At 40.0% G+C, this 14,419-nt stretch overlaps 1 protein-coding gene across 2 annotated transcripts in view; it reads left to right on the top strand.

Moving 5' to 3' along the window:
• lrmda (leucine rich melanocyte differentiation associated) overlaps positions 1–14,419 on the top strand; it is a 257,283-nt gene that overhangs the window by 92,402 nt on the left and 150,462 nt on the right. The window lies entirely within an intron of this gene.

Genomic DNA, 14,419 nt, shown 5'->3' with positions numbered 1-14,419 from the left:
CTATTTTTTTTTTCAGACTTTTGTGTAAACTTAAAATGCATATTAGTACAAAAGTTATTGATGAATCCTGATTAGTTCATGGAAACATTTGAATGCAGATTTCATGCATACGTTTAGATTAGTAAATGAGACCCATTGTTTTTATGAAACTGTCCTACCAACATATGCTGTTTTTAGGTACTGCCCTTTTAGCGCCTTATCGCTGGGGGGTTAAAAAAAAAAAAAGAAAATGAAATGCAGCCCACGACTGACAGGCTCAATTTGTTGTGAGTATGACACAGGAACGACACACAGTAGATTATAAAATGCAGAGATGTGCAGAGGTCAGATAAACAATTTGCCACTAAACTTGTGTACCCATGATGCTCTCTGCCCCGTCTGCTCAATATCAGGAAGGTGGGGGCTTTCTGGAGCACAAAAGAATAGCGAGGAAGCCTGGGAGCCAATGGCAGTCAGGTTTGCATTTTTTTTCTGGGTTAATTCACTGGATGAAAAGCTGCACTGTGAGATGTGTCATATATCAAAGGCAGGGCATCAGTAATCTTTCCTCAAGGGCATGGATAACAGACAGATAGACATGTGAATGAGATGGAAAAAAAGCAACTCATCCTTTTCTGCTAACACCACAGAGGAGATAAAGGAAGATTTATGAGTCATCTTGGACCACATACCAGCATGCGGCCCCATTTTTCACATGCTCCAAAAATTGGTGCTGGAAAGCAATCTGCTTGTCACTGTGTCCATCAGGTACTTCAGGAGGAAATTGGGTCCTTCGGGCCTTTTACTCCACAGTCAGCTATTTTCTTTATAGCGGTTTTGTTTTTAATGGTATCCATAAATATATGTAGGTTTATAAGTACCTTTATCACCCAAGCTGTTTTTTGCGGGACGGGATGTCCAAATCTATGCACCTCCTTTTTGAGGCAGCTATGCAGGGAATTATGGGAGCGCACGGCTGCTCAATGCAGTGATTGACACTGATAAGGTGGTATGACGACCCTCTTGTTCAAAATGATTGGCAGACATTTCTTGTCATGCCACAAGGAAAATGTGCAAGTGTGTGTTTGTAAGCGTAGAAGGTGTGTGCGCATTATCATCTCTCACAACCTGAAAGTTTCTTACTGGTGTTTGTTTCAGTACTATGGAGTTTCTTAAAAGCAAACCTGTTGTAAATAGCCTATTTATGCCATTGTTATCAGTGATTATATTTCTTACAGGATATCATAAATCACTTCAACAAGGTCAAACATGTTTTGGGTGCAGTCTCTTAAGTTAAAGAATGTGTATTTGTAATTATGTTCTTTATTCAGAACATGAAGAAGGATCTGGAAAGACTAAATGTAATGGAAATATTAAATGTTTAACTGTAGAAAGTCCAAGCTAATCTTTTGATGTCTTTCAGTTTTGTGAGCACATGAGCAAATGTTTCTTTGTCAAGGTGTTTAATTTGGAAAAATGGATCGTCAACCACAGACAAATGTTGCGTTAGCATTAGTAATGTCCCCAACTGGAGCTTCTTGGCCAAACCTCAGAGTCATAGAGCCACTTGTACACCCAAATTATTGTTCATTTTATTTCAACAGTTACCCCATTGACTATATTAAAAACAACATGACATTTGAATCCTTAACATCTGGTTCCTTGTTCTAGCATTTCTGCATCTCTTCCAAAATGAAATCTTAATTTATACAGTTATGTTGAGACCAAAAAGTTATTTTAAAATGATGGTAGTCTGGTTTGCATTTTTGAGACTGTTCAAAAAGTGTGTAGTGCATTTTATGAAAATGGCTAATATTTTTTGACATTCTAAACACCTACACCCTCTCAACGCCACACTGTGAAACTAAGTGGAGTTTGTTTGAGCCAAAAATGAGTTTAAGTCAAAAATAGGTGTTCAACTTAGATTTGTCATTGAGGTGTTGTTTTTCCTGGGAATGTGTTAATTGACTGGCAGCTTTAAAGAGGCTTGGGGTTACATCACAGGTGCTTGTTACCAAAGTTCTGAACTGCCGTCACTTATCTGAAGTCTATAACATAGGCCTTTGCCCTGAAACTTCTGGAATTTTCTTGTTTAAACAGAATAATCTACATTAACTTTTTTTTTTTTTTTTGAAAGTGTGAATTTGTGTGAATTTTTTTTTAATTCTGGAAAGTCTCAGAACACATTTCTGAGTATTTCTAGGTTTATATGCAATTTTAAATCCAAGATTTTTCAGTGTGGTCTTAGATGTTTGCACCTCACTGCATTAGTGCTGTGTTTTCACAAAACATGGATGATTAATATTTTATGCCTCACTCCCTGTTGGCCGGAGTCTTTAACATACACACCCCAAAAGCCCTAGGTGTCAGCATCCATGTGCTAGTCTTCCCTTCTCTTTATCTGGCATATCGAGTTGCATGTAAGGCAAAAGCATCTCATGGCTCTGCTCAGCTCTCAGAGAGCTCCCAGCTCAAATGGGACAGTGGGATTGGGCTTAGCACAACAGGCATATTGACTTTGATATCCTATCTGTTACCACTACTTCCCTTTTACATGGCTGCCAGCAGAGATGACATTAGTGCATCAACCACAGAGCTAGCAGAGGGATTTCTTAGCCCAGCGGTGGGTGGGACTAGTGTTCACTCATGTCTCAGCCTCGGGTTGAGAGGAGACGCTCCTCACACCCCTCTTGCACCGCTACTCACAGAGTCACACGGACCAAACCAAAGGCGGGTCAAGGTGAAGGCACAAGTAGATGTGCTTTGATGGTAATTGCAAAGCAAAAAGGGGTGAAGACCGGCTGGGAGATGAAAAAAAAAACAAACAAAAAAAAAACATGTAGTTGTTGTGAGTGTTGTCACCGTCAGGGCCAGGAGCACGTGTCTTTCAGCCGCTCGAGCTCCACCGTACCTGCTGTTGCTGTCAAGCCTCCTTGCCAACTGTGACATCTGTTCCTGAGAGCGCCTGGCGAATCTGATGTCAATATCCTCGCCTTGAACCGCAGCAGAGGAGTATTTGTCACTCAGCGACAATCATCCCTCAAATGAAAGGTTAGCAAGACGACGCGGGCCTTTAATCAGCCGGTTGGAGCACGTCTGTCAGCAGCGCCTTTTAAGCATGCAGGAGCCGAGACTAGCCACCAATGAGTCAAGTGATTGATCTGCCCAAATCATTTTCCTTTGCCACTGTCAGTGGAAAGCTGATGGTGAGTTTGCCGCCAGGGGGGATTAAATATGACTCCTCTCTGGCTCCTGATGAATCCTCTTCTTGGAACACTCATTCTTTGTCACCCTGAGGAGGGGGGTTGAGTCTAGTTGAGACTGAGGTCATAAAAAGGCTGTCTGCCTATGTCATGTCATTAAGAGCCACACTTTAATAAGAGTTTAGCTGCATACGGGTCACATTCTTACACTTTAATGTCAATCTACAGAAAAAAAAAAGTTTGGGCAGAGTTCAAAATCCTAGTGAGCTACCTACGTAAACAGCAAATAAAGGCATCAAAAGGTTAAGCAGACTGCAGACGTGAAGGCTGATTCAATAATTAATACTGACTTCTAAGATACACTTCCATTCAATCATCCATTTGGGGATGATGAGACAAAAAAAAGTTTATTACACTCTCCCAGGCTGCATTTAATTAATCAAAATTAAATGTAAAATACTGTAATAAAGCTGAATTTTCAGCAGCCATTATGCCAGTCTTCAGTGTCACATGATCCTTCAGAAATCATTCTAGTAAGCTGATTTGATGCTCAAGAAGATTTATTATTATTATCAGTTGAAATAATTTTTGCTGCCATATTTCTGTGGACACTATGATGCATATTTTACAGGATTATTTGATCAAAAAAGGTCAAAAGAACAGCTTTTATTTGGGATATCATTTTTGTAACATTAAACGTCTTAACTTTAACCTTTTATCAATTTAATGCATCTATGCTGAAAAAAAGTATTCATTTCTTGCAAAAACAACTTTTGTGTAGTGTACCTGCTTTTAGCCACATTTTAAGTCAGCCTCAGGCCCCATTTACACTAGTGTGTTTTCATTTTAAAACGGTTTTTTAGAATGAAAGTGATCCTTGTCTACACTGGCGTTTCCGCTGCGTTTCAGAAACGATCTCTGTTTACACTGCACAACCTAAAACACGTCACGTGACCATCTCATGCAGGTGACGGCATAGATTCATTCCAGGTTCATGCATTTACACGGTCGTCAAGGATACACAGAGCGAATGTGGGGTCAGTCACGCCGTCTGCTTTCAAAAGTCTCCATTTTGGTCCGTTTACACTGAAACGCAACCCCAGAGTTTTCAAACTAAAACGGGGTCTGCAGCATTTTCAAAAGTCTCTGTTTTCAATGGTCGAAAATGCCGGTATAGTGTAAACAATAGGCGTAACCATAGCAAAAGTTATGCATTTTAAAATGAAAACGCACTAGTGTAAACAGGGCCTCAGTGTTCTTCGTGGAGTCCCATAATGTCTGTAAAAAAAAAAACGGTGGATGAGGTAAGAGAAATATTGATTATAGGTCAACTTTTCACTTTTATAGCAAAGTATTAATAAAAACAAAATATGTGTGTGCGCTATGAATTTTGGTTGTTAGAGTATCATGGTTTTAGCTTAGCAACATGCTAACATCAAACTTCATATAAATAAATTTCTGCCTAGTGCTTTATATGAGAAATTACATGACAAGGAGTGTTCTAAATTACTCACTTGTGAGGTAATGCTGCCAAATTAGACCGTATAGACAGCAAAGCAGCGCACTAGGTTTTAAAGAGAGCCTCAGTCAGAGGGAACAGTGTGTGAATAGTCAGTGGTGACATGTTTTTGCAGTATATGGTAGATAGCCATTTGCTATCGCTGTAAGTGCGCATTTAGTGTTTTGCTTGTATTATCTGAGGCAGCAGTTTAGTCCAAGGTTCATCTTACTAAGACTTTCAGCTGTAGATTGAATCTAGAGAGCTTTGTGACTGGAAAAAGTAATTGCATAGTGAGAGTTTTGCCTGTCATGACAAAAAGTGCCGTGCCAAAGCTCACACACACCCCGAAACTATAAAATGCTCACACTTAAAACACTGTAGCATTGAGTGGTTAGGACAGTATTACCACATCATTTGATCGTTCAAATGCATTATGATGTTATTTTAGCAAGTCTCATTCCACTAACTTGGAATTAATTGATTTATGTGGTTATTACTGAGCCCACATTCACAATAGAAATGACACATGAATCAGAGTTTTACTGTAAGACAAATGTTTTTTCAATCAAAGAGCAAGCACTCGCAGTTAAAGGAATCCTCATTAGGCTCTCGTTATTGGCTAAGTGCTTCTCATTTTCTGGCTGAAAGCCGGGCCTCACTGATCTTTTATGCCCCTCTTAAGATTACCTCCAACATCACTCTCTGTTCATTTGCTCTTTGTGACGTGATGGTTACATTTATTTTTAATGTTCAGACCATGTCATTGACCTTCAATTCCTGCTGAGACTAGCACCTGCTGACCCTGCCCTTAAATCTGTCAGGGTGGAGATATATACAGACCTGCTGCATGTTAGGCCGGCCTGAGCCTGCCTGTCACGTCCCTCTGATGTTCTACATCTTGTTTGGAAGACATTCCCGACTTTATGTTCTACGACCTTTTCCATTGAGTGAGGTGGTCGTCGAGCGACTCCAAGAGGGGGGAAATTGAGCTGTTTCATTCCTCCCAGAGGAGTCTCGCGTTTCCATCTCTGGCCATTTATTTGAAAGCTATCATTTTCTTGAATTCATAGCTGAAAATTGGCATTGATTCACAGGATGGTAGATGCTGAGTCCCTCTATTGACACTGCCATTGACAGTTTTCAGTAAATTCTGCATCTAATTATCACTCTTGGCTAAATGATACTCCTGGATGCTTGGGAGAGGTGGTCGATGAGACTGGCTGTATTGTTCCAGAAGGCCCTATTGAGCTGTGTGTCAGACCCGTGTGATGTAGCTGATCACAGAGCACATTTCTCTCAGTTAGCAACTATTGTGTAATTAAACCGAATGCTGACTGAGGTGGTCAGTGCTAAAGAAGATAAGCTGTGGTGATTGATGTGATTAATTGTGTCTTTTTAGTGGTTTCAAATTCCTTTTTGAGTTAATTTTTTATATAATGCTTTCTAATAGGAAACACATTCTTGGTTCAAGGGTTTACTTCATGTTCCCATACATAATGTCACTTAAGCTACACCTACAGTAATGTTTGAATATCATTAATATCATTCATTAAAACGTGTATAAAATCTTTTTTTTTCTGATAGCAACATTATTTGATTTTTACTTGATTTGATTATTTGATTTTGAAAAAAATGTTAATGAAATTTGAATTTAGATACTATGATATTTTATTTAAAGCAGAGACATTTATATGTATGTTTGGCATTATGTGTCCAAATACTTTTTACGCCCACTGTATGTGTGGATTTGTTCAATACTATCTTGCAACTCTGCAAATAAATGGTACTCTTAGTTTTAATCTGAAAGCTTAAGAACAGCTAACACACAGTTTGACTGACACATGTCATTGACCTTGGGTGTTAGATGCCAGGAAATGGCACCTGCTGAAGGAGTCGGGGTGGGACAGGGCTTTCCAGGTGAGCTATGTAATTCAACCCTAAAGCAGCCTTCCTTTTCCCACAGCAGCTATGAATCGACACTTTAGCAGAGCTAATGGCTCACTCCAGCCCCTTTCACAGGGCAGCCTATTGTGCTGTGGAAGCGAGCACAGATGCAGGGGGGGTATGGTGTAATAATCTGAACGTGCCCTGGATCAGTCTGTTTGAATTTCACACCGACATTGATGTGCATGTTCGTCCTCACTGAAGTTCCTCTATGTGTGTCGTTCCCAAGAAGACACAGTACAGGATCACATAACTATTGCTGCCCATACCTCACTGTGTCTGGTCACCCCTGACAGGAGGTGAGGACCTGCTACAAAGTGTGGAACATGGTTAACAAGAAGGGGCTCTGTACCGAGGAGTACATGGTTCTTATAAGGATGCATCCTAGATGAATGAAACCTCTTATCAAGTAACTGATTTGGAATGTACTATGCAGACAATAAGCGTCAAACAAATAGCGCTGTTCAAATAAAGTGCACAGGAGACTCAATTTTTAATAGATTTCCGTGGAGTTAGTGTAGAATATATACATATATTATAAATATTATTTGGATTGAGCTGTGAGCTGTGTGGTTGTTCATCGATGTTATATACTTTTGCTGAAGCCATCACTCCACATTATTGTAACAAATTTTTTAAATCATGTTTTAAAGTGGAATTTGTGGTTTTATATGTATATATATATAGAGAGAGAGAGAGAGAGAGAGTTTGGTATATCTTTTAACACAACATTTTTTTCTTTGTCAACCATCTCAGATGGATTGTTTAAAAGAGCATATCACAGTATGATAATGCATTAGAAGAAGGTATCGGGAAAGTCTCAGGAACATCGTTTTGATGCCTTAAAATGCCTAGGCAGCTCACTAGGTTTCAGAACGTAGTGTTTGTGTGCTACAGTATACTATACGAGTGTCCTCCCTTTACACTCTCACTATAACTTGTCTTGTTTATGTGGGTTTTTATGTGCCCACAACAGCAGCAGCAGCTGTTGTGTGCAATACTCAGGACAGACTGGTGAGATGGCAGCAGTGTGGCACCAGGCGAGCAGAAAGCATATGGCCTGGATGGCGTGACACTGCACACAGAACAGGATGCGATACTGCCGTTTCCCCTCCGGGACTGTCACCACAAGGAGCAGCCCTCCAGACACAAATCCAAAACTACATCAGATCAAACTGTATTTGTGAGCTGAGTGCCTAGGGGAGGCTTGTCTTCTGAGGTGTAGCTTGGCAAATCACCTTGTGTACGGGAAAAAAGAAAGTGGCTCTCCCCCCACCCCAAGAATTTCTTCGAGCACTTTTCCATTCCATAAGTGACAAATTATCAAGGTTTTTGTTGTTTCCGCACTCAAATTGTTTGTACACATCGACTCCATTTTGAAGCGATACGTGTGCACTCAAGCACGTTTTTTCTCTTTTTCCACTTTGCTAGATGGTTGGAAAATGTCATAAAGTCAGTTCCAAATCTAGCTCATGTTGGCGTTCATTGAATTAGACAAACTCAAGCCCACACCAATGACATTGAAATAAATTGATATAATGGCACAAGTTTATGCCTCGCTGTTGTACAAAGTGAAAATCTAGCTCTATGATTTCAGGCTTTGCACTTTGTATGGCATGTAATGTGATCCTGGACCTGTCAGGGAAAAATAAATCTACTTTTCCTTCTCCGTTTTATGTATGAGCAGTGCTTATGTGTTGCCATGGGTTATTTTAAGAGGCAATGGAAGAGGGTTGCTGGGGTCACTGGTTCAGAGTCCACCTATGTCAAGGAGCACAGATAATTGCTCAATGGCTAGAAGGCTTTGATTGGCTGCGCGGCTGCTGTCTCGGTGGACGTTGAATGCATTAGGTTCAGGAAGACAGGAGTGGGCGGACGAGTTCATATCTCAGGATTTTTTTACTCCCTCTCTCTCTGTCTTTACCTTCACTGAGGTCATATAGGCAAAGAGGGTCACTCAAAGTTCAGTTTGAAATGGGTCATTGCTGAGCACAGCAACCATGCTGTTTACTGACAGAACAACCTTTAGCAGGCGTGGGTTAGTGCAATAATCTCCGAAATGCAAGAAATTTTGAAAAGGTGTTTGTGTTGATGCATGTCAAAGAAACATTTCTAAAGTCTTAGCCTGGTGTATTTGTTAAGAACAACTTTTTAAGCATCTCATAAGCTGGCACTGATGCAATGATTTCCTTTATCTTTCTTAGATATTTGCTGCTTTGGAATGTCAGACTATAAGTAGGCACAGCCTGAAATCCGCTTCTGTAATCGAATCCTTTCTGACACTCTTTCATGTTAGTCTACCCACCAAAGCTTTTATTTTACCCAATACAAGCCTTATGTGAGGAAACTGCTCTGGGTTACCAGCATGGTGCTTTGCAGTGTTCAACAGCTCTTATTTCCCCCCTCAGTCTGTCTTTTGATTGCATGGGCTTCTTCTCAAACCCCCAGCGAGGCTCCAGGTTGTGGCGTCGTAGAGGGAAAATAGGAGCTGCTTCTAGTGCCAGGTGGAATATTCTAAAAGACCCGAGGCAGATGTGCAGTTGCTCGTTGCGCCCGCAAAGCATCAGATCTTGCTTTCGAGCGAGCCATGGGTCCTCATATGACACATGATAGCGTGTTAGTGACAAGCCGAGAAGCGCCCGGCTCATGTGCGTAGCGGTAACCTTGTAGTGCCATTACCAGACCGCGATGCGAGCCCAATCTGGCACCGTTGAGCTGAGTGTCACGCAGCAAAGGCCTCTTTCTCCCACTCTCCCTTTCTGCTCTGTCGGTAAAAGGAACAAGCCGAGAGCGGACGCAGAGGTGTTTTCCAAGACAGACCTCTATTCACTCCATCAAACAAATCCCCCCCCCCTGAGGAGACAATCCAATTGTCTTTCCCTTCCCATCCTACCCTTTGCCTCACCTGCGAGTTTACATGACCCTTCAACTCTGTTTCTACACAGGCTGTTGAGTTATGCTCACAGGCTTCTGTATGTGCTGTGAAAAAGGCAGCTTTGTCATTGGAGTTACTCTGGTGGGATGTTGAGTTCAACAGGCCTAGGAAAAAATAAAAATAAAAATGCTGTTCCTGTGCTGGCTGGCTCACTGCTATACATAAAGTGAGATCTGTCAGAACATCAGCCATTCATTAATCAGCCTGAAGGTGAGGAATTGTGGTTTACTTGACTGGGTTAGTTTCAGCAGAACTAATGTTGAATAGAGCATCCCAATGGGTTGTAATTATTTTGAATGAAATTTTAAATCACATTGCTGTCAGAAGTTAAGATCCTAAAAGCCTCATGTCACTTTTTCCTCTTCATCTTCTGAGTCCTTTTTTTAATAATTGTAATATATTCCATATTTTGTCAAGTGACCTTTTTCTTTTCACCAGTATTAGGAATTAAGGAAAATCTTGCTTTTATTGTGCTCTCATTATAACGTTGGTCAAGTGAGCAAAGCGCAATGAATATTTCTGCATGAAAAATATCCTTCGAAGAGGGATCAAATTAAAGTTTTGCTGCATGCTGTGACCTCATTTCATGACATATCCAAGTCGTTCTCTGTTTAATGGCATAAATATATGGCTTTCTGGCAAGTTGTGATTTATTTTGCTCTGAGACATACTTGCGGTCACAGTTCGCTATAAAGAATATACTGGTGTAAATGCAATGGCCATAGATCAAAATAAACAAATCCCTGATGTCTTATCAATGTCCTTCCTGTTGGGGAAAGAATCCCAATTTGCCTTTCCAAAAGGAAAATATATCATCAGATAAATGCTCCCAAGGAATTGGATGCCAAGGACAAGCTAAACCACTTCCAAGCAATGTTCCCCGGTCTGGGCGCGCCCATAGTGAGCAGTAATGAATGGAAAGTGTATTGTGTCAGTGAAAAACGGGAGAACCGTCAGGAAGAAATATGCCTTTCATCCCACATGGCATAATCAGAGCCTGCCATATTTCTGAGCAGTGGTTATAGTGTTCCTTTGAGCCTGGCTTTTATAGTAAAGAAAGTGTGGACAATAATGTAAAGAATAATACAGAGCAGTTTCCATTGAGATGACTGTCAGAGTGCTGTTAGGCTGTCAGGCCCTCCCATGGGGGGGCAGGGTTAGGCTGTCAATCAGAGCTGACTGACACTTGAGAGGTGTTAGAGATCAAAGCCTCTATCAGCGAGACAGGCTAGAAAATAGGTGCGATGGGTGAAGAATTGCTGAGAGTTTGGGAATGAGCGATGTGACGTGAAGGTGAAGTGTCTGTGACGTGCTCGCTTTATTTTGTATCGTCCACAATCTGCTATGTTACATGCATTCAGGTTCTTAGAAACAGTTACAAAGCAGAATCACTTAAGGGTTTAACTGTTGAATGGAATATCGTGTCGCAGAGTGGGAGAAAGACTTTTCATTGCTTTTGATGGGACGCTCAGAAATGTCAAGAGCCGCTTTCCTGTTCCCTGCTGGAAAATCCAACTTAAGATAGTGGCTTTGTGTGTTTTTTATTTACTCACCATGTTGTTCCAAACTCAAAAGATATTTAGAAAAATGGTTTAGGTGCTCTTTCCCATTTATGTTCCTTTGATGGAAAAGAGCAGCTTGGAATCACTTTCCAGTAGGCTTGTCAAATCTGATGGCTTTAAGAGAATTTTTTCTGTGACATTGTTCTGAACTCACTGTTAGGGTGGATGAAGGTCTGAGAAATCGCGATCTGACCTGTCTTCACATCTTAACGCCACTCTATCTCTCCTTCCAGTTTCGTAATCCATCCCCTTGCTCCTTCTGTTTTATTAGTCTTGACAGAGGCTTGATTCAAATTAGCCTGCAGTGTGGGCACTGCCAGCGCACAATGTAAATTGAATCACAAAGGAGAAGGATTTTCTAATAGGGAAACAAATTAGCACCCAGACCCTTCTCTATGCAATTATTTCTATTACTAGTTTCTCAAGGCACCAGGAGATGTAGAAAGCAGGTTTAACATCCATTTGTTTTAATTTTTCCTCAAGGAAAACCAATTATGAAAGGTTACTGCTTATCGGCGGCTCATACAAACACAATCCCTTTTGTCTAAAAGATTAATATCTTATGTTTATGTGAGTGGAGATCGCGCATGCATTTTAGGCTGGTTCTGCGTTGTGTTGTTTTGAAGGTGAGAGGCCTGCTTTCATTGAGCATCAAAGTGTTTGCAATGCTGTTTTATGCTGATGCATTTTTTTTCATTAAGCTCTAATTGATATTAGGATTTGTTGAAGTCCATTATCAATCTTTATCTGTATGCTTTGCAAAGACACTGATCAATGAAAATGCTTTCTTTTGCTGACTGTATTGGACATTGTGGAGCAGTCACTAGTTGGGCCATTAAATAGCCTCTGTAAAACCCCGGCACCAAGATCAATAAGGCATTGAAAAAAAGATGAAATTACTTTTTTCTTTCCTCAATGAAAAGAAGTTGTATTGCTGGAGTCCAAACTCCGCATTGCGACTTTTTCTTTTGGCAGAAATAATTCCTTAAAAAGTGAAAACAACCCTTCACAAAGTTTTTTTTTAATTGCTTGAGCCTTATTAGAATTCCTCTGAAGTGTATACATATCACCACATCAAATACATCGTAAATTATAAATGTTTCACATAGCAGTCTTACAGTTGTAGCCCCCGGGTTCCTTGAAAACTGCTCCTGTCTGAGTAAGTGTGAATGTTTTTGAGTACATGTGCTTGTGTGTGTGTGTAAACTTTGTTAGACAGGCCAAGCAAAATTGGAGTAATGTGCTTCTCCGTCTTTTATCATTCACATCGCATAGCGCTAAATGAAAACTAATAAACATCTCCAACCTCGTGGTCTACTTTGAAATTGTGTTTGTTGTTTCAGTTATTGAATTTACTGATGTAATATTAATGTTGGGAAGCGATTTTGTAGCGATCTGTCCTCTGCAAGCATCTTTTACACATAATCTTAAGTAACACACATGTCAGTTTAGGGTTGTTCTGAGTCATTTGAGTGTGAGAGCAATTTTTCTAAATCTACAAATGGAAACAGGGTAATGGAAATGCAAGCAAACAGAGACTAATGACATAAAACCAAAGTTAGTAAACAAAAGCCTTGGACGAGCATTGAAAGAGAAACGATTCTTAGTTTCTTAATGGAAACTTAGGTTATTTCTAAGCTGGATTTGTGAATATGACGTGATTGCTGCACAAATGAATTATATTGTTATGAAACATATTTGAAAGACCAGATGACTGGACGAGTCCCCACCACAATCCGTGTTTAAATGTTTCTTTCTGTTTCCATAACACACATTGTTCTTACTCTACTATCAACAGCTGTTATGTCAGCCATTAGAAGGTTAATGGATATGACATGCCCTGTGTGAGAGTTTCGGGGCCTCCCTTTGTTGAAACATGTTTGCTATAATACACTTAATATCATTTCATTATGTGAGCATATACAGCTTCAACAGACTAAAGCAGTTCTGTCAGATGAAGTTGTATGACTCTTAAACAAATAGTACACCAATAAAAATGGAAAGTATTAAAAAAAAAAAAAAACTTCATGTTGTTCCATACCCTATGTGTTTTTCATTTCTGAATAATTTATTTTAATATTTTTGGGAATAAGTTCAAACATGCCACGATAATGCAGTTGTCTTCATAGCATATTAAAGAAAAAAAGCTTCATTTAAAATTATAAAATTCTTGAAAAGAAAACCTTAAATACTTTGGCATGACCTTTTATTACCGTTTCTTAGGGGGAATAAATAAGAAATTATATAGAGAGGACCCCTGCAGATCCTCTTGGCTATGTGCCAAGGTCAATAAGTCTCTTAAAATATCAGATAATTTGACCTTTTTATGACTAGCTGATGTTAGTTGACATTGTAGAAAATCATGTGGTGTGACTTCCCAAAAACTTGTAGAGACACGAGTGTGAATAATAGCAGAATTAAAATTTTTGGGTGAACTATCCCTTTAAGATGGACAGGACACTATTCTAATGAAAAGGCACAATCACTCTATATGCAGTGGGAATAATAAACACCTCTCTTTATTTGATTTTCCTTCACAACCCTAGTCAATCCCAACATGCCCTTGAAGTTCAGTGTGTGTTATAATAAATTACTGCAGTCACATGACGTCAGTTGACCTGCTCCGGGTCTGTATGGGGTGGTGTGGGGGAATCTAAAGGCATGAATAAATAGCTGTTCCTCATTTATGCTTGTCAGGAGTTTTAGCTGAGGGCCGGACTTCACATTGTGTCTGTTTTGCCTTGTGTGAGGTGATTTATTCGTATTAGTCTAGCTGAGGTGCTGCAGCTGTTTGTTGGACAGATTTACGTTAAATAAGCCTGGCTCGCTGACACATCCATTCCCACCCTCACAGATCAGCCACAAGAATGAACTGCTTAGTATGGTCCTGAAAAACAAACTCTGAAGTACAAAGCCCTGGCTACTTGGCACAGAGTTCAGAAGGGAACCACCTCAGGAAATCTGTTATACTCTGAGGTGGAGGTGTTAGGACATACATGTCAACATCTGTGCATTATAAAACCATTGGATCCGTTTTGCATCACATATTGTATTAAGATATTGTAAAGTCACATAGTGTATTCACATATTATAAAGTCTTTCTTAAGGCAGGTCAGTTCACTTGGTGGACATCTTGGCAAAACACTATCTATTGATCTATCAAACTATCAGTCTATCAATTTATCTATCGATTAATTGACAGTATGAATAAACAAACGTTAAAGGGATACTCCACCCCAAAATGAAAATTTGGTCATTAATCACTTACCCCCATGTCGTTCCAAACCCTTCAGAA

The sequence above is a fragment of the Cyprinus carpio genome, chromosome A13, assembly GCF_018340385.1.
Source record: "Cyprinus carpio isolate SPL01 chromosome A13, ASM1834038v1, whole genome shotgun sequence".
NCBI classification, from domain to species: Eukaryota; Metazoa; Chordata; class Actinopteri; order Cypriniformes; family Cyprinidae; genus Cyprinus; species Cyprinus carpio.
Note: the sequence above shows the minus strand (reverse complement) of the source record. Positions and strands in the feature narration are given on the sequence as shown.